The sequence below is a fragment of the Phyllobates terribilis genome, unplaced genomic scaffold, assembly GCF_046119375.1.
Source record: "Phyllobates terribilis strain yellow unplaced genomic scaffold, ASM4611937v1 Scaffold_5__5_contigs__length_657084704, whole genome shotgun sequence".
Classification (NCBI taxonomy): Eukaryota; Metazoa; Chordata; class Amphibia; order Anura; family Dendrobatidae; genus Phyllobates; species Phyllobates terribilis.
The window spans coordinates 45080425-45104429 of NW_027362765.1; the positions used below are offsets into that span (position 1 = coordinate 45080425).

Here is a 24005-nt window from a genome sequence, read left to right on the forward strand (position 1 = left end):
GGTTGAAGCACACACTACAGGGTGAGCTGCACTTGACTCGCCCCCTGGGCCGTGGGGCACGCGGATCCGGGCGATAGGGGAACAATGGGGGTAGTAGTGGCGGCCCGGTCCCGCGGCTCAGGGTGGTCAGACCAATGATAGTCTGCTACGTGCTTCAGATAATGTCCGACTACGCCACCCGTGGATTGCGGTTATTAGGAACCGCCGCTGCAAGGCAGTCCGCTGGGGCTGATGATGAATGCAGCTGGAATGGTGTGACTCCCCACGGGAAGAGTGCGGCCCCAGGGCAGTGTAGTGGATGGTGGGAGTGATGGTGGTGAGAGTCCCAGTACCGGTAGTGCTGGAGGCGCGAAGGAGCACACAGACAACAAGTTACAGTCCAGGGTCTTTACTCACAGTTCATTTGTTCCGGGTCACTTCTGTCAGCAGTGACCGCCCAAGCCGTGCTGCGTCCACCAGGTGTGGGGCTCGGTCAACTCCCAGGCAGTTCAGGAGCATGGCACAGGACCCCCTTTAATCCTTTCTCTGGCCTGCCTCACCAGTGACCCACTTTTGTCCAGCTACCGCGGACTTGTGCGGTTAAACGTGGGCCCCGTCCCCCGCTGTCCTATATGGTGCCTTCCTAGCAGGTTTGATGAGGTGTCACACCAATAGATGATCACGACGACCGGTCTTTGGCTGAGGGTAGTTTCTCCTCCACCAACTTGGGATCCGGTACCCTTAATCTGCCTGACCCTGCACCCTGGATTATTGTGGGTTCTTAGGGTCCCTTCCACCTTCTTGTTCCTGAGCCCTTCTGTTTCTCTGTCTCTCCTTCTCTTTCTCTGTTCCTTTTTGTTCCTTTCTCGTGGAGCTGGGATGAGACTTAATCACAGCTCCCTTTCACCTCCTCTCTCTCTCTTCTCCGGCCTCTCTCTAGGCCCGCTCCTGAGTGGAGCTCCTACAGAGCCTCCACTCCCGGTCTTCTCCTCTGACTGAACGAACCTCTCTTCTCTTAGACTGAACCCAGATCTAAGATGGCTCCTCCCTTTTATACCTCCCTCTGACCATGAGCCCAGGTGACCAGCAACCAATGGGCTCCTACCTACGCTCAGGAACCAACCCCTATCTGCCCCTACAGCACTGGGTGTTCCACCCCCCTCCCCACTCCAGGCAGGGACATAGTCGGTCGTGCCTGCACTTCTGTCTAGTGGGAGCACCGTTGAGCTGTCCCTCGGAAATGGGGTGTGTGTGCTGTATGCAGCTAACTGAGCCCTGATCCATACTCCATCCTTACCTGGGAGTGGAATATCACACCTCTGGTCTGAGGTGCAATACCCCTGTAGCGGCCGAACCCTCGGGGCGCTACACACTCACACACCAGACCTTGCAGACAGCGGTGAACAGTACAGATGCAGAGCACTGTGCACTAGTGCTGCAAGACCAAAAAAAATTCTCTATCTACTCCTATATAGTGTGTTTGGAACCAATTTAGCTGAATACAGATGGAACCACCACACTAATAGGAGATATCAGGAAAAATTATGAATTGGCAAAAAAGGACAATGTATGAGGCAGTGACACACACTGAGTGCACTACAACCAGACGTGGTTGAAGCACACACTAGAGGGTGAGCTGCACTCACACACAGAGACCTTGCAGAAAGCGGTGAACAGCACAGAGAACTGTGCACTAGCACTGCAAGGCACAGCGATTTATAAAGTAGCTTGGGTAAAGCAGAATAGACCAAATAGGTAGCTAAAACTGTCCCTCAGAACAACAGCATCCTATCCCTAACTGAATTCACAGCAGAGTGAGCTGAAAATGGCGGCGGCGGCTTTTATAGTGCATCATGACATCATTTCAGCAGCCAATCACAGCCATGCCATTAGTTAAGATGCCTACATGCCTAACAGGATGTGCCCACACTTCTTAGGATCCTCATTAGCTGAATAAAATGAAAATGGCTCATTGCATTATTGGAACTTCCGATTCCGGTATACGATATTGCAAAAGTATCGGAATTAAGTATCGGAATTCCGATACCGCGAATATCGGCCGATACCCGATATTTCAGTATCGGGATGCTCAACACTAATGTTGAGATGTCATGGTCTGCATCACCCAAGGCCTACATAGCAGACAAAATGCCAGCGCAGAGTGGAGGAAGACCAGAAGAAACTGGAGACTTGTTCGAAAGACACAGCTCCCACCCGGAGCCAGCGGAGGACAGTCCAGAGAACTGTGGTGGTGTGTCAGGTGAGAGACAAGTTGAGTATATTATTTTTTAACCCCTTCCTGGTGCCCTACTATCCATCAAAATTGTGCAGGCTGACATTTTACTTCTTATGTAACAAACAAAGATCACAAAAGAATTTGGACTAAGGTGAAATTCGAGGTGAATTTGATTTGTTTCAAATTGATTCACTAATCTCTATCTGTGTTAACAGACAGTAACTTCATATGGGTCTTTAAGAGGCTAAAGGTTCCAAATACTGGAAAAACACTTTTTTCCTCTTCACTACTGATAGCAGATGATGAAGCAATAGCCTTGTTCATTTATGAATATTCTGTGACCATATTCCAAGTTTGGTTTTAAATTTATATTCATGATATCACATTTTCATCATAATTATATCTCTATTTTACCTGAAGAGGAGGAATATATAGCTAAAAACCTGACAGAATACAGAGCGTTAAATATTCAACAAACAATTGTAGCAGCCTGAGAAGAATCTGTGACTTCTCTGCATTTAGTGGTTACTCCTCACCTGTGTGGTTATCTGTAGGAATCTCCTCTTTACACCGCTCATCACCCCTCACACATGTCTCTGTAGTATTAATATGGGTCAGATCTTCACCCTGAAACAAATATTGTAAAAGTCACAGACAGATGGAGAAGTCACATCTATGATCAGCTCTAATCCTGCCATCTCCACCGTTCTCATTACACAAATATAAAACATATAATATAATACTGGTGGATAAAATAATACTGAGCACAAGACCTTCACAGCCGGCTACACATCATAGGGGAGATCTCATGACACCTTCTCTCCATCTACCTGATGATCCTGAGGAACATTGGGATCTTCTTGTTTACAGTCCTGTGGAAGAAGAGGACGGGGACATCTCTCTGGTGTTGCCCTCTTACTGGATAGAACTGGAGGAAACACATACAGGGACTGAATTCATTCTTTACATACAGATAATTATAGGCCGTGTGTATTTAGTCCTGTATATTACCTGGTGATGTGAGGAACTGGGGAACCTCCATCATGATATCCTTGTACAGATCTTTGTGTCCTTCTAAATACTTCCACTCCTCCATGGAGAAATGGACGGTGACGTCCTGACACCTTATAGGAACCTGACACAGACAAAGATTCCGTCATCCCCCGATCCCATCATAGGGACAATGTCCCAGCATTCCCAGCAGTGTCACCTCTCCAGTCAGCAGCTCAATCATCTTGTAGGCGAGATCTAGGATCTTCTGGTCATTGATGTCCTCATGTATCAGGGGGTGAGGTGGAGGCCCTGTGATTGGGCTCAGGGGTCTTCCCCATCCCTCAGACACAGGGGCCTGACAGCACTCACTAGAGGTCTTCTTCACTACTGTGTAATCCTGGTTATGGAGAGACACATTAATAAATCTCACTACAGACATTTCCAGAGTCCTCACCTCTCCAGTTCCGTCCATCTGTTATTCCCATAGATAAGAATGATGCAATGTGACGTCATCAGAATCTCTCACCTCTCCAGTAAGCCGGAAGAGGATCTCTAGGGTGAGGTGTAATATCTTCTCCGCCATCTTGTCCCTGTCCCTATCCATCCTTGATGGGTCAATCAGGAAAATTCTCTTATATAGAAGATCTCCACTGAGAAGATCTGATATTGTAGGAACCTGAATGGGGAGAAAATGAGCCGATGTAACGTCATAAAGATCCCATGTAATAATATAGTTATTGGAGATTATAAGGGGAATGATATAATGAGAGATAAACTGTAGGTGTTGTATTCTTTGGAAGTGCATTGAGGTGAAGGGTGCATTGCTGGAAAAGGAAAAAAAAAAAAAAAAAAAACTTCTTTAAATCTCTTAGTTTGCGAGTGTGAACGAGCTGCGTGTGTCCGGAGCGTAAGTGCAAATGAAAGTAAGTGTGTGACTTGTTTTTCAGTGAAGAGGTATTGGGAATCCTGCAGAAAATACCTGTGAATTGCGGTGAGTGCTGCATTGTGACCTGCTGAGTGCTTTTCTACCTGTTTAGATTTATTTGGCTTTTTAAAACCTATTTTCTCACTACAGTTTTAGTTTCTTAGTTTACTACCTGTGTATTTAAGGGGTAACTACATTGCACTAAAATCCTGAGGTGTAGCTTTACTCACAAGGGGTTAATTAAGGGTTTATAAGGGGCAGCTGGTTGGGCATTCAGTCATTGCTGGAAAAAAAAAAAAAAAACCTCTTTAAATCTTAGTTTGCGAGTGTGAACGAGCTGAATGTGTCCGGAGCGTAACTGCGAACGAAAGTAAGTGTGTGACTTGTTTTTCAGTGAAGAGGTATTGGGAATCCTGCAGAAAATACCTGTGAATTGCGGTGAGTGCTGCATTGTGACCTGCTGAGTGCTTTTCTACCTGTTTAGATTTATTTGGCTTTTTAAAACCTATTTTCTCACTACAGTTTTAGTTTCTTAGTTTACTACCTGTGTATTTAAGGGGTAACTACATTGCACTAAAATCCTGAGGTGTAGCTTTACTCACAAGGGGTTAATTAAGGGGAAGGGGTCATAATTAAGGGTTTATAAGGGGCAGCTGGTTGGGCATTCAGTCCTTTGGAAGTGCATTGAGGTGAAGGGTGCATTGCTGGAAAAGGAAAAAAAAAAAAAAAAAAAACTTCTTTAAATCTCTTAGTTTGCGAGTGTGAACGAGCTGCGTGTGTCCGGAGTGTAAGTGTGAACGAAAGTAAGTGTGTGACTTGTTTTTCAGTGACTTTGTATTCAGGGAGTTTGGACGGGAGGACTTAGGACTGAATTGCTGACTGTATTTCATTAATTCTTTACTTTACTTTTTACTTAACATTTCTGTCTAGTGCAATCCCCATTAGGAAATGAGCTCCATTATTGACAATGCGATCCAGTGTACATCTTGCCACATGTATGTATTCCTTGAACAGCCGGTTGTGGGTGCATACTGCTGTGCGAGATGTGTGCACGTTGTGCGTTTGGAAGCCCAGATACTGGATCTAAATGAGCAGCTGGCAACACTGAGATCCATTGACAACATGGAAAGGAGTCTGCTGCTCACTGAGCAGCAGCTCACTGGGGTAGATGTGGGGGAGGGTGGTAGTCGGGAGCTGCAGGACAGTGAGGTCGCTAGTTGGGTGACAGTTAGAAGGGGTGGTAGAGGGAAGAGTGCCAGGGAGGCTAGTCCTGATCTGTCACACCCCAATAAGTTTGCAAAGTTGGCAGATGAGGGGAGTGATGGTACAGGGGTAGCACTACTGCAGCATGTCCCCTGAAAGCCGGAGGAATGTCAGCTCCAGTAAAGAGGGAAATAGGAGAGTAGGGCAGGCCAGATAGGTGCTGGTAGTGGAGGACTCAATTATTAGAGGAACAGATAGGGCAATCTGTCACAAAGACAGGGATCGTCGAACAGTGTGCTGCCTACCTGGCGCTCGAGTCTGGCACATCGCTGATCGGGTTGACAGATTACTGGGAGGGGCTGGTGAGGACCCAGCGGTCATGGTGCACATTGGCACAAATGACAAAGTTAGAGGTAGGTGGAAGGTCCTTACAGATGATTTCAGGGAATTAGGCTGCAAGCTGAAAGCAAGGACCTCCAAGGTGGTATTCTCTGAAATACTACCGGTACCACGTGCCACGCCAGAGAGGCAATGGGAGATTAGGGAGATAAATAAGTGGCTCAAGAACTGGTGTAGGAAGGAGGGATTTGGGTTCCTGGAGAACTGGGCCGACTTCTCAGTTGGCTACAGACTCTACGCTAGGGACCGGCTGCACCTTAATGGGGAGGGTGCAGCTGTGCAGGGGGAGAAAATGGCTAGAAGGTTGGAGGAGTGTTTAAACTAGGGATTGGGGGGGAGGGTATAGTGCAGATAGTGACCTGGGCACAAATAAAGAAATTGGGGGTGGGGTTAGAACAGTCAATAAAGTAAGAAGGAATAGAGGTACAGAGAGATACATAAAATGCATGTACACTAATGCCAGAAGCCTCACCAACAAAATGGAGGAGTTAGAATTAATTTTGTTGGAAAATAATTATGACATGGTAGGGATATCTGAGACGAGGCTGGACGAGAGACATGACTGGGCAGTTAATTTACAGGGCTATAGTCTGTTCAGAAATGACCGTACAAACAAGCGAGGGGGGTGTTTATATGTAAAATCATCCTTAAAACCTGTCTTGCGGGAGGATATATGTGAATCTAATGAAAATGTAGAGTCCCTGTGGGTGGAGATAAGGGGAGGGGGAAAAAATAATAAATTACTGATAGGAGTTTGTTATAAGTCTCCAAAAATAATGGAGGTAGCGGAGAATATCCTCGTAAAGCAAATAGATGAAGCAGCGACTCAAGGAGAAGTCATTATTATGGGAGACTTCAACTACCCTGAAATACATTGGGGGACAGAAACATGTAGTTCAAGCAAAGGAAATAGGTTTTTGACTACTATGAGAGACAATTACCTTTCACAACTGGTACAGGACCCAACAAGAAGGAGGGCACTGCTAGACCTAATATTAACCAATAGGCCAGACCGCATATCAAATATACGAGTTGGGGGTCACTTGGGTAATAGTGATCACGAAATAATACGTTTTCATGTAACCTTTAATAAGATGTGAAGTAGAGGGGTTACAAGGGCACTAAACTTCAGGAAGGCAAATTTCCAACGGTTAAGAGATGATCTTAGTGCAATAAACTGGGACGATATCTCGAGACCTAAAACTACACAAAGCAAATGGGAGACATTTATTAACATCCTGTATAGGACCTGTGTACAATATATACCCTATGGGAATAAACATGCTAGAAATAGGAGGAAACCACTATGGCTAAATAGAGCTGTAAGGGGCGCAATAAGTGACAAAAAGAAAGCATTTAGAGAACTAAAGCAAGTAGGTAGTGAGGAGGCATTAAATAAATATAGAAAATTAAATAAATTCTGTAAAAACCAAATCAAGGCAGCAAAGATTGAGGCAGAGAGAATCATTGCCAGAGAAAGTAAAAATAACCCCAAAATATTCTTTAACTACATAATTAGTAAAAAACTAAAAAATGATAGTGTTGGCCCCCTTAAAAATAGTCTGGGTGAAATGGTGGATGAGGATGAGGAAAAGGCCAATATGCTAAATGATTTTTTTTCAACCTTATTTACACAAGAAAATCGCATGACAGAAAACATGATTAGTGATAACAAAAATTCTCCAGTAAATGTCACTTGCTTAACCCAGCAGGAAGTACGGCGGGGTCTAAAAATCACTAAAGTTGCCAAATCCCCGGGCCCGGATGGGATACACCTGCGAGTACTGCAGGAATTAAGTAACGTCATAGATAGACCATTATTTTTAATCTTTAAAGATTCCATAATAACAGGGTCTGTACCACAGGACTGGCGTATAGCAAATGTGGTGCCAATATTCAAAAACTGAACTTGGAAATTATAAGCCGGTAAGCTTAACCTCTACTGTGGGTAAAATCCTGGAGGGTTTCCTAAGAGATGCTATACTAGAGTATCTGAAGAAGAATAACCTCATGACCCAATATCAACATGGGTTTACGAGGGACCGTTCCTGTCAAACTAATCTGATCAGTTTTTATGAGGAGGCAAGTTCTGGACTGGACCAAGGAAATGCAGTGGATGTTGTGTATATGGACTTTTCAAAAGCTTTTGATACGGTTCCACACAAAAGGTTGATACATAAAATGAGAACAATGGGGATAGGGGAAAATATATGTATGTGGGTTAAGAATTGGCTCAGTGATAGGAAACAAAGGGTGGTTATTAATGGAACACACTCAGACTGGGTCTCAGTTAACAGTGGGGTACCACAGGGGTCAGTATTGGGCCCCCTTCTTTTTAACATATTTATTAATGACCTTCTAGGGGGCATACAGAGTAATATTTCAATATTTGCAGATGACACTAAACTCTGCAGGGTAATCAATACAGAGGAGGACAATTTTATATTACAGGAGGATCTATGTAAACTAGAAGCTTGGGCTGATAAATGGCAAATGAGCTTTAATGGGGATAAATGTAAGGTAATGCACTTGGGCAGAGGAAATAAAATGTATAATTATATGCTTAATTGTAAAACACTGGGCAAAACTGTAACTGAAAAAGACCTGGGTGTATTTGTGGACGACAAGCTCACGTTTAGTGGCCAATGTCAGGCTGCTGCTGCAAAGGCAAATAAAATAATGGGATGCATTAAAAGAGGCATAGATGCTCATGAGGAGAACATAATTTTACCTCTATACAAGTCATTAGTGCGACCACGCTTAGAATACTGTGTACAGTTCTGGTCTCCGGTGTATAAGAAAGACATAGCTGAACTAGAGCGGGTGCAGAGAAGAGCGACCAAGGTTATTAGAGGACTGGGGGGTCTGCAATACCAAGACAGGTTATTACACTTGGGGTTATTTACTGTGGAAAAACGAAGGCTTAGGGGTGATCTTATTACTATGTACAAGTATATGAGGGGACAGTACAAAGACCTTTCTACTGATCTTTTTACTCTGAGGCCTGAGACGGGGACAAGGGGGCATCTTCTACGTCTGGAGGAAAGAAGGTTTAAACATAATCACAGATGGGGATTCTTTACTGTAAGAGCAGTGAGACTATGGAACTCTCTGCCGCATGATGTTGTAATGAGGGATTCACTGTTAAAATTTAAGAAGGGCCTGCATGCCTTTCTTGAAAAGTATAATATTACAGGTTATAAATACTAGATTCCTTGATAGGGTGTTGATCCAGGGAACTAGTCTGATTGTCGTATGGAGTCGGGAAGGAATTTTTTTCCCCAATGTGGAGCTTAGTGTTTGCCACATGGTTTTTTTTTGCCTTCCTCTGGATCAACAAGTTAGGCTATGGGTTGAACTAGATGGACTTAGTTTTTAAGGTTGAAGGAAGACTGTTACTATGTTCTCTATCTTTGTTTGGACTGCATCATTAGGCAGATCTTTTATGTTTTAGGTCAGAGTACAAAGCATCTTTCCATGAATGCTACACCCAATCACTGGCCACCAAGGTGATACCAGCATGTATAGCATATTACCCCAGCATGTATAGCATATTACCCCAGCATGTATAGCATATTACCCCAGCATGTATAGCATATTACCACTGTAAATCATCATAGGGTAAACAGCGTAAATAATGGGATCCCATTGTAAACAATGTGGAAGTTGCTGTGATGTAAACAGAAACATACTATAAGAGAGTGACACCTCGCTATCCTATTATAATAATACGGTATGCAACACGATTTGCAGTCAGGGGGCAGGAAGTGTCAGGACAATGTTGCTGCATATACAAAAATTACAATATATCCATAAAAATCAAATGCTATCCATAAGTCATATGATTTTTTTTTGTGCACACATAGACTTGAATGGGTGAGTCTCCAATTTATGGTAGAAACTAGTCCAAGCAGCAATTTTTTCATAGGCAGAGTCAACTGCTCTTCTCCACTGCCCGACTGAATAACATTGGACTGAGTGCTGTCTGTTTTTTTTTCACGGACAGCACTCAGACCAAAAACACTTTTGTGTGAATCATGTGAATGAGACCTTACGGTGAGTGAATCAACCAAATTTCTAAATCCGATTTGATCAAATAAGGCCAGGAAAGGCCTATGTTACTTCTTTTTCTATCCTGCAGTGGTTATCCTTTGGCTCCTGGTATGTTCAGAGCTGACTAGACCCCATGTCAGCATTATGTTACAAGACCTATTCAGTGCTGAAGATACCAGGAGCAGGTGGAAGGCACAGCATCGGTCAGAAGAGGCTGCAGCAAGCCAAAAAACACCAACCTACAAAGCGAACTACAAAAATTTGGATTCATGCGGATTCCATTCTTTTGTAAAATTCAAGGCGAATTCTCTTCACCTTGAACAGATTTGTTCATCTCTGATACAAGATTCTTGAATTTTAAACACTAAGGGAAGGTTTTGACACTGAACCTCTTGGGATATTGACTTCACCATCCAAGGAATCCACATTTCTCATTAACCTCACTTCTGGGCCTATCTACTTTTGATAATTTTGCCACATTGTCTGAGAGATCTATTGCTCCAGGGACATTAGTCAGAGATTCTAAGTTTGATGATGGCTATGTAATGTAATTGCCTTGTGAAGGTAATGTCTATTACCTTTCTCTTCTAAATCGGCGCTGACCTCTTGCTCATCGCAATCAAGTGACCACTCCACATAGAGATCTTTCTAAAACATATTTCTTGTGTAGATATTGTTACAAAATTCCATAATCAATGGTAAACTAGGGCTATAGAGGTTTAGACTTTGAGCAAGACCATCCAGTATAAAAAGTGTTTCCAATTTCCTCACACCCTCTTAAAGGGAATAAACAGCACTGCACTAGCGCATAGTGACGTCATTCACATCAATGAAAGCCAGAAGCTTGCGCATGGCTGTTTTATGCTCTGCTCACAGTATGGCAGTGCAGAGTGCCCCTGCTCAGTCAAGTGAGGCTACTGTGCAGGCGCGATATCACAGTTCGCAAAGTTAATGATGCGTCCACATCAATCAAAGCAGGAGGACGTGATTAGGAGCAGAGAGGAGGGACAGACACTGCAACAAGGACACCCATCCTACCATACTACCCTCATTTACATAGAGCGTGGGAGGAGTTAAAGGTGGTGGCATTTATTCATAGGCCCAAAAACTGATGACAGGTTCCCTTTAAAGGCAATGGTGCTCAATAGAAAAAAAACAAAAAAACTTATTCACCTCCTACAAGTCGTTCCTGGGATGTCGGCAAGCACGTGACATTATGTTATTCTTTTGTCTTGTGTTGCTGTTTTGTCTATCAGTTCTATTTCTTTCTTTTCTATTGATGGATATCGCTGAAGGCATGTTTCTTTCTGTGTGACGATGTATAGATTTTAATTATACTATATGTTTTGAGAGATCTGATTTTTGGGGATATGGGAATTGCAAATATTTTATTTTTCTATTTTTTGTTTTAACTTCCTTATTTTTGCGCTGGAAAAAAGGACTAAATTAAACTTTTATTGTTTTTTAAATCTTCCTAACATTTACTATTTACTTTTCTTTTTAATTTCCCTAGGGGACTTAAACCTGTAATAGCTTCTACTCTATGGCCTCAAACCCAGAGTGACCTCCCCTGTATACATGAGCACATCCAGCGTTATATTACTGTACATATACACATGGCAAAACTGGGGGAAGGGGGCACTATCTCTGGGAATGGAGGGGTTAATGTCCCCTGTATACATGAGCACATCCAGCGTTATATTACTGTACATATACACATGGCAGAACTGGGGGAAGGGGGCACTATCTCCGGGAATGGAGGGGTTAATGTCCCCTGTATACATGAGCACATCCAGCGTTATATTACTGTACATATACACATGGCAGGACTGGGGGAGGGGGCACTATCTCCGGGAATGGAGGGGTTAATGTCCCCTGTATACATGAGCACATCCAGCGTTATATTACTGTACATATACACATGGCAGAACTGGGGGAAGGGGGGCACTATCTCCGGGAATGGAGGGGTTAATGCCCCCTGTATACATGAGCACATCCAGAGTTATATTACTGTACATATACACATGGCAGAACTGGGGGAAGGGGGCACTATCTCCGGGAATGGAGGGGTTAATGCCCCCTGTATACATGAGCACATCCAGCGTTATATTACTGTACATATACACATGGCAGAACTGGGGGAAGGGGGCACTATCTCCGGGAATGGAGGGGTTAATGCCCCCTGTATACATGAGCACATCCAGTGTTATATTACAGTACATACACATGGCAGAACTGGGGGAAGGGGGCACTATCTCCGGGAATGGAGGGGTTAATGTCCCCTGTATACATGAGCACATCCAGCGTTATATTACTGTACATATACACATGGCAGAACTGGGGGAGGGGGGCACTATCTCCGGGAATGGAGGGGTTAATGCCCCCTGTATACATGAGCACATCCAGCGTTATATTACTGTACATATACACATGGCAGACCTGGGGGAATGGGGGGTACTAACTCCGGGAATGGAGGGGTTAATGCCCCCTGTATACATGAGCACATCCAGCGTTGTATTACTGTACATATACACAAGGCAGAACTGGGGGAAGGGGGGCACGATCTCCGGGAATGGAGGGGTTAATGTCCCCTGTATCCATGAGCACATCCAGCATTATATTACTGTACATATACACATGGCAGACCTGGGGGAATGGGGGGCACTATCTCCGGGAATGGAGAGGTTAATGCCCCCTGTATACATGAGCACATCCAGCGTTATATTACTGTACATATACACATGGCAGAACTGGGGGGAGGGGGCACTATATCCGGGAATGGAGGGGTTAATGTCCCCTGTATACATGAGTACATCCAGCGTTATATTACTGTACATATACACATGGCAGAACTGGGGGAAGGGGGCGCTATCTCCGGGAATGGTGGGGTTAATGTCCCCTGTATACATGAGCACATCCAGCGTTATATAACTGTACATATACACATGGCAGAACTGGGAGAGGGGGCACTATATCCGGGAATGGAGGGGTTAATGTCCCCTGTATACATGAGCACATCCAGCGTTATATTACTGTACATATACACATGGCAGAACTGGGGGAAGGGGCCACTATCTCCAGGAATGGAGGGGTTAATGTCCCCTGTATACATGAGCACATCCAGCGTTATATAACTGTACATATACACATGGCAGAACTGGGGGGAGGGGGCACTATATCCGGGAATGGAGGGGTTAATGTCCCCTGTATACATGAGCACATCCAGCGTTATATTACTGTACATATACACATGGCAGAACTGGGGGAAGGGGGCGCTATCTCCGGGAATGGTGGGGTTAATGCCCCCTGTATACATGAGCACATCCAGCGTTATATTACTGTACATATACACATGGCAGAACTGGGGGAAGGGGGCACTATCTCCGGGAATGGGGGGTTAAAGCCCCCTGTATACATGAGCACATCCAGCGTTATATTACTGTACATATACACATGGCAGAACTGGGAGAGGGGGCACTATCTCCGGGAATGGAGGGGTTAATGTCCCCTGTATACATTAGCACAGGGTTCCCCAACTCCAGTCCTCAAGGCCCACCAACAGGTCATGTTTTCAGGATTTCCTTAGTATTGCACAAGTGATAATTACATCACCTGTGCAATACTAAGGATATCCTGAAAACCTGACCTGTTGGTGGGCCTTGAGGACTGGAGTTGGGGAACACTGCATTAGCACATCCAGCGTAATATTACTGTACATATACACATGGCAGAACTGGGGGAGGGGGCACTATCTCCGGGAATGGAGGGGTTAATGTCCCCTGTATACATGAGCCCATCCAGCGTTCTATAACTGTACATATACACATGGCAGAACTGGGGGGAGGGGGCACTATATCCGGGAATGGAGGGGTTAATGTCCCCTGTATACATGAGCACATCCAGCGTTATATTACTGTACATATACACATGGCAGAACTGGGGGAAGGGGGCACTATCTCCGGGAATGGAGGGGTTAATGTCCCCTGTATACATTAGCACATCCAGCGTAATATTACTGTACATATACACATGGCAGAACTGGGGGAGGGGGCACTATCTCCGGGAATGGAGGGGTTAATGTCTCCTGTATACATGAGCACATCCAGCATTATATTACTCTACATATACACATGGCAGAACTGGGGGAGGGGGGCACTATCTCCGGGAATGGAGGGGTTAATGTCCCCTGTATACATGAGCACATCCAGCATTATATTATTGTACATATACACATGGCAGAACTGGGGGAGGGGGCACTATCTCAGGGAATGGAGGGGTTAATGTCTCCTGTATACATGAGCACATCCAGCATTATATTACTGTACATATACACATGGCAGAACTGGGGGAGGGGGGCACTATCTCCGGGAATGGAGGGGTTAATGTCCCCTGTATACATGAGCACATCCAGCGTTATATTACTGTACATATACACATGGCAGAACTGGGGGAGGGGGCACTATCTCCGGGAATGGAGGGGTTAATGTCTCCTGTATACATGAGCACATCCAGCATTATATTACTGTACATATACACATGGCAGAACTGGGGGAAGGGGGCACTATCTCCGGGAATGGGGGATTAATGCCCCCTGTATACATAAGCACATCCAGCGTTATATTACTGTACATATACACATGGCAGAACTGGGGGAGGGGGCACTATCTCCGGGAATGGAGGGGTTAATGTCTCCTGTATACATGAGCACATCCAGCATTATATTACTGTACATATACACATGGCAGAACTGGGGGAAGGGGGCACTATCTCCGGGAATGGGGGGTTAATGCCCCCTGTATACATGAGCACATCCAGCGTTATATTACTGTACATATACACATGGCAGAACTGGGAGAGGGGGCACTATCTCCGGGAATGGAGGGGTTAATGTCCCCTGTATACATTAGCACAGGGTTCCCCAACTCCAGTCCTCAAGGCCCACCAACAGGTCATGTTTTCAGGATTTCCTTAGTATTGCACAAGTGATAATTACATCACCTGCACAGGCAATAATTCCATCACCTGTGCAATACTAAGGATATCCTGAAAACCTGACCTGTTGGTGGGCCTTGAGGACTGGAGTTGGGGAACACTGCATTAGCACATCCAGCGTAATATTACTGTACATATACACATGGCAGAACTGGGGGAGGGGGCACTATCTCCGGGAATGGAGGGGTTAATGTCCCCTGTATACATGAGCACATCCAGCGTTATATAACTGTACATATACACATGGCAGAACTGGGGGGAGGGGGCACTATATCCGGGAATGGAGGGGTTAATGTCCCCTGTATACATGAGCACATCCAGCGTTATATTACTGTACATATACACATGGCAGAACTGGGGGAAGGGGGCACTATCTCCGGGAATGGTGGGGTTAATGCCCCCTGTATACATGAGCACATCCAGCGTTATATTACTGTACATATACACATGGCAGAACTGGGGGAAGGGGGCACTATCTCCGGGAATGGGGGGTTAATGCCCCCTGTATACATGAGCACATCCAGCGTTATATTACTGTACATATACACATGGCAGAACTGGGAGAGGGGTCACTATCTCCGGGAATGGAGGGGTTAATGTCCCCTGTATACATTAGCACATCCAGCGTAATATTACTGTACATATACACATGGCAGAACTGGGGGAGGGGGCACTATCTCCGGGAATGGAGGGGTTAATGTCTCCTGTATACATGAGCACATCCAGCATTATATTACTGTACATATACACATGGCAGAACTGGGGGAGGGGGGCACTATCTCCGGGAATGGAGGGGTTAATGTCCCCTGTATACATGAGCACATCCAGCATTATATTATTGTACATATACACATGGCAGAACTGGGGGAGGGGGCACTATCTCAGGGAATGGAGGGGTTAATGTCTCCTGTATACATGAGCACATCCAGCATTATATTACTGTACATATACACATGGCAGAACTGGGGGAGGGGGGCACTATCTCCGGGAATGGAGGGGTTAATGTCCCCTGTATACATGAGCACATCCAGCGTTATATTACTGTACATATACACATGGCAGAACTGGGGGAGGGGGCACTATCTCCGGGAATGGAGGGGTTAATGTCTCCTGTATACATGAGCACATCCAGCATTATATTACTGTACATATACACATGGCAGAACTGGGGGAAGGGGGCACTATCTCCGGGAATGGGGGGTTAATGCCCCCTGTATACATGAGCACATCCAGCGTTATATTACTGTACATATACACATGGCAGAACTGGGAGAGGGGGCACTATCTCCGGGAATGGAGGGGTTAATGTCCCCTGTATACATTAGCACATCCAGCGTAATATTACTGTACATATACACATGGCAGAACTGGGGGAGGGGGCACTATCTCTGGGAATGGAGGGGTTAATGTCTCCTGTATACATGAGCACATCCAGCATTATATTACTGTACATATACACATGGCAGAACTGGGGGAGGGGGGCACTATCTCCGGGAATGGAGGGGTTAATGTCCCCTGTATACATGAGCACATCCAGCATTATATTATTGTACATATACACATGGCAGAACTGGGGGAGGGGGCACCATCTCAGGGAATGGAGGGGTTAATGTCTCCTGTATACATGAGCACATCCAGCATTATATTACTGTACATATACACATGGCAGAACTGGGGGAGGGGGGCACTATCTCCGGGAATGGAGGGGTTAATGTCCCCTGTATACATGAGCACATCCAGCGTTATATTACTGTACATATACACATGGCAGAACTGGGGGAGGGGGCACTATCTCCGGGAATGGAGGGGTTAATGTCTCCTGTATACATGAGCACATCCAGCATTATATTACTGTACATATACACATGGCAGAACTGGGGGAAGGGGCACGATCTCCGGGAATGGAGGGGTTAATGTCCCCTGTATATATGAGCACATCCAGCGTTATATTACTGTACATATACACATGGCAGAACTGGGGGAAGGGGGCACTATCTCCGGGAATGGAGGGGTTAATGTCCCCTGTATACATGAGCACATCCAGCATTATATTACTGTACATATACACATGGCAGAACTGGGGGAAGGGGGCACTATCTCCGGGAATGGAGGGGTTAATGCCCCTTGTATACATGAGCACATCCAGCGTTATATTACTGTACATAAACACCTGGCAGAACTGGGGGAAGGGGACACTATCTCCGGGAATGGAGGGGTTAATGTCCCCTGTATACATGAGCACATCCAGCGTTATATTACTGTACATATACACATGGCAGAACTGGGGGAAGGGGGCACTATCTCCGGGAATGGAGGGGTTAATGTCCCCTGTATACATGAGCACATCTAGCGTTATATTACTGTACATATACACATGGCAGAACTGGGGGAAGGGGGCACTATCTCCGGGAATGGAGGGGTTAATGCCCCCTGTATACATGAGCACATCCAGCGTTATATTACTGTACATACACACATGGCAGAACTGGGGGAAGGGGGCACTATCTCCGGGAATGGAGGGGTTAATATCCCCTGTATACATGAGCACATCCAGCGTTATATTACTGTACATATACACATGGCAGAACTGGGGGAAGGGGGCACTATCTCCGGGAATGGAGGGGTTAATGTCCCCTGCATACATGAGCACATCCAGCGTTATATTACTGTACATACACATATGGCAGAACTGGGGGAAGGGGGCACTATCTCCGGGAATGGAGGGGTTAATGTCCCCTGTATACATGAGCACATCTAGCGTTATATTACTGTACATATACACATGGCAGAACTGGGGGAAGGGGCACTATCTCCGGGAATGGAGGGGTTAATGTCCCCTGTATACATGAGCACATCCAGCGTTATATTACTGTACATATACACATGGCAGAACTGGGGGAAGGGGGCACTATCTCCAGGAATGGAGGGGTTAATGTCCCCTGTATACATGAGCACATCCAGCGTTATATTACTGTACATATACACATGGCAGAACTGGGGGAAGGGGGGCACTATCTCCGGGAATGGAGGGGTTAATGCCCCCTGTATACATGATCACATCCAGCGTTATATTACTGTACATATACACATGGCAGAACTGGGGGAAGGGGGCACTATCTCCGGGAATGGAGGGGTTAATGCCCCCTGTATACATGAGCACATACAGCGTTATATTACTGTACATATACACATGACAGAACTGGGGGAGGGGGCACTATCTCCGGGAATGGAGGGGTTAATGTCCCCTGTATACATGAGCACATCCAGCGTTATATTACTGTACATATACACATGACAGAACTGGGGAAGGGGGCACTATCTCCGGGAATGGAGGGGTTAATGCCCCCTGTATACATGAGCACATACAGCGTTATATTACTGTACATATACACATGGCAGAACTGGGGGAAGGGGGCACTATCTCCGGGAATGGAGGGGTTAATGTCCCCTGTATACATGATCACATCCAGCGTTATATTACTGTACATATACACATGGCAGAACTGGGGGGAGGGGGCACTATCTCCGGGAATGGAGGGGTTAATGCCCCCTGTATACATGAGCACATCCAGCATTATATTACTATACATATACACATGGCAGAACTGGGGGGAGGGGGCACTATCTCCGGGAATGGAGGGGTTAATGTCCCCTGTATACATTAGCACATCCAGCGTAATATTACTGTACATATACACATGGCAGAACTGGGGGAGGGGGCACTATCTCCGGGAATGGAGGGGTTAATGTCTCCTGTATACATGAGCACATCCAGCATTATATTACTCTACATATACACATGGCAGAACTGGGGGAGGGGGGCACTATCTCCGGGAATGGAGGGGTTAATGTCCCCTGTATACATGAGCACATCCAGCATTATATTATTGTACATATACACATGGCAGAACTGGGGGAGGGGGCACTATCTCAGGGAATGGAGGGGTTAATGTCTCCTGTATACATGAGCACATCCAGCATTATATTACTGTACATATACACATGGCAGAACTGGGGGAGGGGGGCACTATCTCCGGGAATGGAGGGGTTAATGTCCCCTGTATACATGAGCACATCCAGCGTTATATTACTGTACATATACACATGGCAGAACTGGGGGAGGGGGCACTATCTCCGGGAATGGAGGGGTTAATGTCTCCTGTATACATGAGCACATCCAGCATTATATTACTGTACATATACACATGGCAGAACTGGGGGAAGGGGGCACTATCTCCGGGAATGGGGGGTTAATGCCCCCTGTATACATAAGCACATCCAGCGTTATATTACTGTACATATACACATGGCAGAACTGGGGGAGGGGGCACTATCTCCGGGAATGGAGGGGTTAATGTCTCCTGTATACATGAGCACATCCAGCATTATATTACTGTACATATACACATGGCAGAACTGGCGGAAGGGGGCACTATCTCTGGGAATGGGGGGTTAATGCCCCCTGTATACATGAGCACATCCAGCGTTATATTACTGTACATATACACATGGCAGAACTGGGAGAGGGGGCACTATCTCCGGGAATGGAGGGGTTAATGTCCCCTGTATACATTAGCTGCCCCAACTCCAGTCCTCAAGGCCCACCAACAGGTCATGTTTTCAGGATTTCCTTAGTATTGCACAAGTGATAATTACATCACCTGCACAGGCAATAATTCCATCACCTGTGCAATACTAAGGATATCCTGAAAACCTGACCTGTTGGTGGGCCTTGAGGACTGGAGTTGGGGAACACTGCATTAGCACATCCAGCGTAATATTACTGTACATATACACATGGCAGAACTGGGGGAGGGGGCACTATCTCCGGGAATGGAGGGGTTAATGTCCCCTGTATACATGAGCACATCCAGCGTTATATAACTGTACATATACACATGGCAGAACTGGGGGGAGGGGGCACTATATCCGGGAATGGAGGGGTTAATGTCCCCTGTATACATGAGCACATCCAGCGTTATATTACTGTACATATACACATGGCAGAACTGGGGGAAGGGGGCACTATCTCCGGGAATGGTGGGGTTAATGCCCCCTGTATACATGAGCACATCCAGCGTTATATTACTGTACATATACACATGGCAGAACTGGGGGAAGGGGGCACTATCTCCGGGAATGGGGGGTTAATGCCCCCTGTATACATGAGCACATCCAGCGTTATATTACTGTACATATACACATGGCAGAACTGGGAGAGGGGTCACTATCTCCGGGAATGGAGGGGTTAATGTCCCCTGTATACATTAGCACATCCAGCGCAATATTACTGTACATATACACATGGCAGAACTGGGGGAGGGGGCACTATCTCCGGGAATGGAGGGGTTAATGTCTCCTGTATACATGAGCACATCCAGCATTATATTACTGTACATATACACATGGCAGAACTGGGGGAGGGGGGCACTATCTCCGGGAATGGAGGGGTTAATGTCCCCTGTATACATGAGCACATCCAGCATTATATTATTGTACATATACACATGGCAGAACTGGGGGAGGGGGCACTATCTCAGGGAATGGAGGGGTTAATGTCTCCTGTATACATGAGCACATCCAGCATTATATTACTGTACATATACACATGGCAGAACTGGGGGAGGGGGGCACTATCTCCGGGAATGGAGGGGTTAATGTCCCCTGTATACATGAGCACATCCAGCGTTATATTACTGTACATATACACATGGCAGAACTGGGGGAGGGGGCACTATCTCCGGGAATGGAGGGGTTAATGTCTCCTGTATACATGAGCACATCCAGCATTATATTACTGTACATATACACATGGCAGAACTGGGGGAAGGGGGCACTATCTCCGGGAATGGGGGGTTAATGCCCCCTGTATACATGAGCACATCCAGCGTTATATTACTGTACATATACACATGGCAGAACTGGGGGAGGGGGGCACTATCTCCGGGAATGGAGGGGTTAATGTCCCCTGTATACATGAGCACATCCAGCATTATATTATTGTACATATACACATGGCAGAACTGGGGGAGGGGGCACCATCTCAGGGAATGGAGGGGTTAATGTCTCCTGTATACATGAGCACATCCAGCATTATATTACTGTACATATACACATGGCAGAACTGGGGGAGGGGGGCACTATCTCCGGGAATGGAGGGGTTAATGTCCCCTGTATACATGAGCACATCCAGCGTTATATTACTGTACATATACACATGGCAGAACTGGGGGAGGGGGCACTATCTCCGGGAATGGAGGGGTTAATGTCTCCTGTATACATGAGCACATCCAGCATTATATTACTGTACATATACACATGGCAGAACTGGGGGAAGGGGCACGATCTCCGGGAATGGAGGGGTTAATGTCCCCTGTATATATGAGCACATCCAGCGTTATATTACTGTACATATACACATGGCAGAACTGGGGGAAGGGGGCACTATCTCCGGGAATGGAGGGGTTAATGTCCCCTGTATACATGAGCACATCCAGCATTATATTACTGTACATATACACATGGCAGAACTGGGGGAAGGGGGCACTATCTCCGGGAATGGAGGGGTTAATGCCCCTTGTATACATGAGCACATCCAGCGTTATATTACTGTACATAAACACCTGGCAGAACTGGGGGAAGGGGGCACTATCTCCGGGAATGGAGGGGTTAATGTCCCCTGTATACATGAGCACATCCAGCGTTATCTTACTGTACATATACACATGGCAGAACTGGGGGAAGGGGGCACTATCTCCGGGAATGGAGGGGTTAATGTCCCCTGTATACATGAGCACATCTAGCGTTATATTACTGTACATATACACATGGCAGAACTGGGGGAGGGGGGCACTATCTCCGGGAATGGAGGGGTTAATGTCCCCTGTATACATGAGCACATCCAGCGTTATATTACTGTACATATACACATGGCAGAACTGGGGGAAGGGGGCACTGTCTCCGGGAATGGAGGGGTTAATGTCCCCTGTATACATGAGCACATCTAGCGTTATATTACTGTACATATACACATGGCAGAACTGGGGGAAGGGGGCACTGTCTCCGGGAATGGAGGGGTTAATGTCCCCTGTATACATGAGCACATCTAGCGTTATATTACTGTACATATACACATGGCAGAACTGGGGGAAGGGGGCACTATCTCCGGGAATGGAGGGGTTAATGCCCCCTGTATACATGAGCACATCTAGCGTTATATTACTGTACATATACACATGGCAGAACTGGGGGAAGGGGGCACTATCTCCGGGAATGGAGGGGTTAATGCCCCCTGTATACATGAGCACATCCAGCGTTATATTACTGTACATATACACATGGCAGAACTGGGGGGAGGGGGCACTATCTCCGGGAATGGAGGGGTTAATGCCCCCTGCGCCCAGTAATGGGGAATCTCCACATACCTCCACCTGCAGAGCCGCCACCACATATATGGCTGTTCTGTGCGCACAGGACCTGTGATGAGGTCACAGTCATGTGATCAGTCACATGGAGGGGAGGAGTCAGGTGGATTCTTTGACACTATATAAAGCGTTTCAATGTGAGAGAAATCTCTCAAATCGGAAAGAGATATACAATTTCTGTTTTACACCAAGCCCCTTCTCTAACCTCGTCCAGTCCTTTATATGCGCCCATACAGACATATTCTGCTAGTGAGGCCTACCTATTAGTGTTATCATACAGTGCACCCCACAGTTCCTATCACGGTATGATGCCCCTTACAACAACCCAAGTGTACAATACAAACGGTATGATGCTTTACGCATTTATTCTCACATAGTATAATGCCCCCAGTGTCCTCCACAAACTGCATGTTGTTTCCCACAGTCCCCCACCTCCTCCAAGCACACTGTATAATGCCCCACCACAGTCCCCCACCTCCTACCAGCACACTGTATAATGCCCCACCACACTCCCCCACCTTCCTCAAGCACACAGTATAATGCCCCACCACACTCCCCCACCTCCCTCAAGCACACAGTATAATGCCCCACCACAGTCCCCCACCTCCCCCAAGCACACTGTATAATGCCCCACCACAGTCCCCCACCTCCCTCAAGCACACAGTATAATGCCCCACCTCAGTCCCCCACCTCCCCCAAGCACACAGTATAATGCCCCACCACACTCCCCCCACCTCCCTCAAGCACACAGTATAATGCCCCACCTCAGTCCCCCACCCCCCCCCCCACACACACACACAGTATGATACCCACACAATTAACCAACCACATACAGTGGGGTAAATAAGTATTTGATACACTGCCAATTTTACAAGTTTTCCCACCTACAAAGAATGGAGAGGTCTGTAATTTTTATTGTAGGTACACTTCATCTGCGAGAGACAGAATCTAAAAAAAATCCAGAAAATTACATTCTATGATTTTTACATAATTAATGTGCAGTGTATTGCAAGAAATAAGTATTTGATACAATAGAATAACAGAACTTAATATTTGGTATTGAAACCTTTGTTTGCAATTACAGAGGTCAGGTGTTTCCTATAGTTCTTTTTTTTTTTAAATCAAATAATTTTTTTAAACATTTTCCAAACAGATCTTTCCACCCCCATCCCGCCCTTCCCTACCCAACTCAACTCTCAGATTCAGAAAGTAAATCCAATTGAATGTTCCAGGTTCTTTCAAGGGAGTGTCAATGTGTCCTTTCTCTCCTGTGATACAATAGTTCTTCTGTTCCGGTCTCCTCCCCTTCCCACACCCCTCTCCCAAACAATGTACCGTATACCCCACATTATAAAATAAAATACATAATAAAATCTTGTACGTAACTTTTGCTTTGTTTGTTACTTTCTTTCTCTCCCTCCTTTGTGCAAATATTACTGTTATTCCAAAGTTTTATTATAAACGCACACACCATTTAAGATGCCACAATGTATCCCCCCCAATACACAATGGGTATTATATTTGTCTAGCTAGCCATTATAAATAACTCCTATAGTCTGTACTAAGAAATAATGTCTGAAAGATCTGTTCATACTTGACTATTTAAGTCTAAGCCTTCTCTATCCGACAAGTGCATTTACCAGCATTCTCGACCATATTAGTGTTATGGGGACTAAACCTGAGAAATCCATCCACGGAGCCCATAATTTTTTAAATTTGAGATCAGTTCCCCTTCTTTGAAGCACAAACTTCTCTAGACGAAGCATACAGTTTATTCTAGGGATGTATTCTTGGATACTGG

At 45.8% G+C, this 24005-nt stretch overlaps 1 pseudogene; it reads right to left on the reverse strand.

Moving 5' to 3' along the window:
- Positions 1-24005, reverse strand: part of LOC141271432 (uncharacterized) — a 310526-nt pseudogene that overhangs the window by 202004 nt on the left and 84517 nt on the right.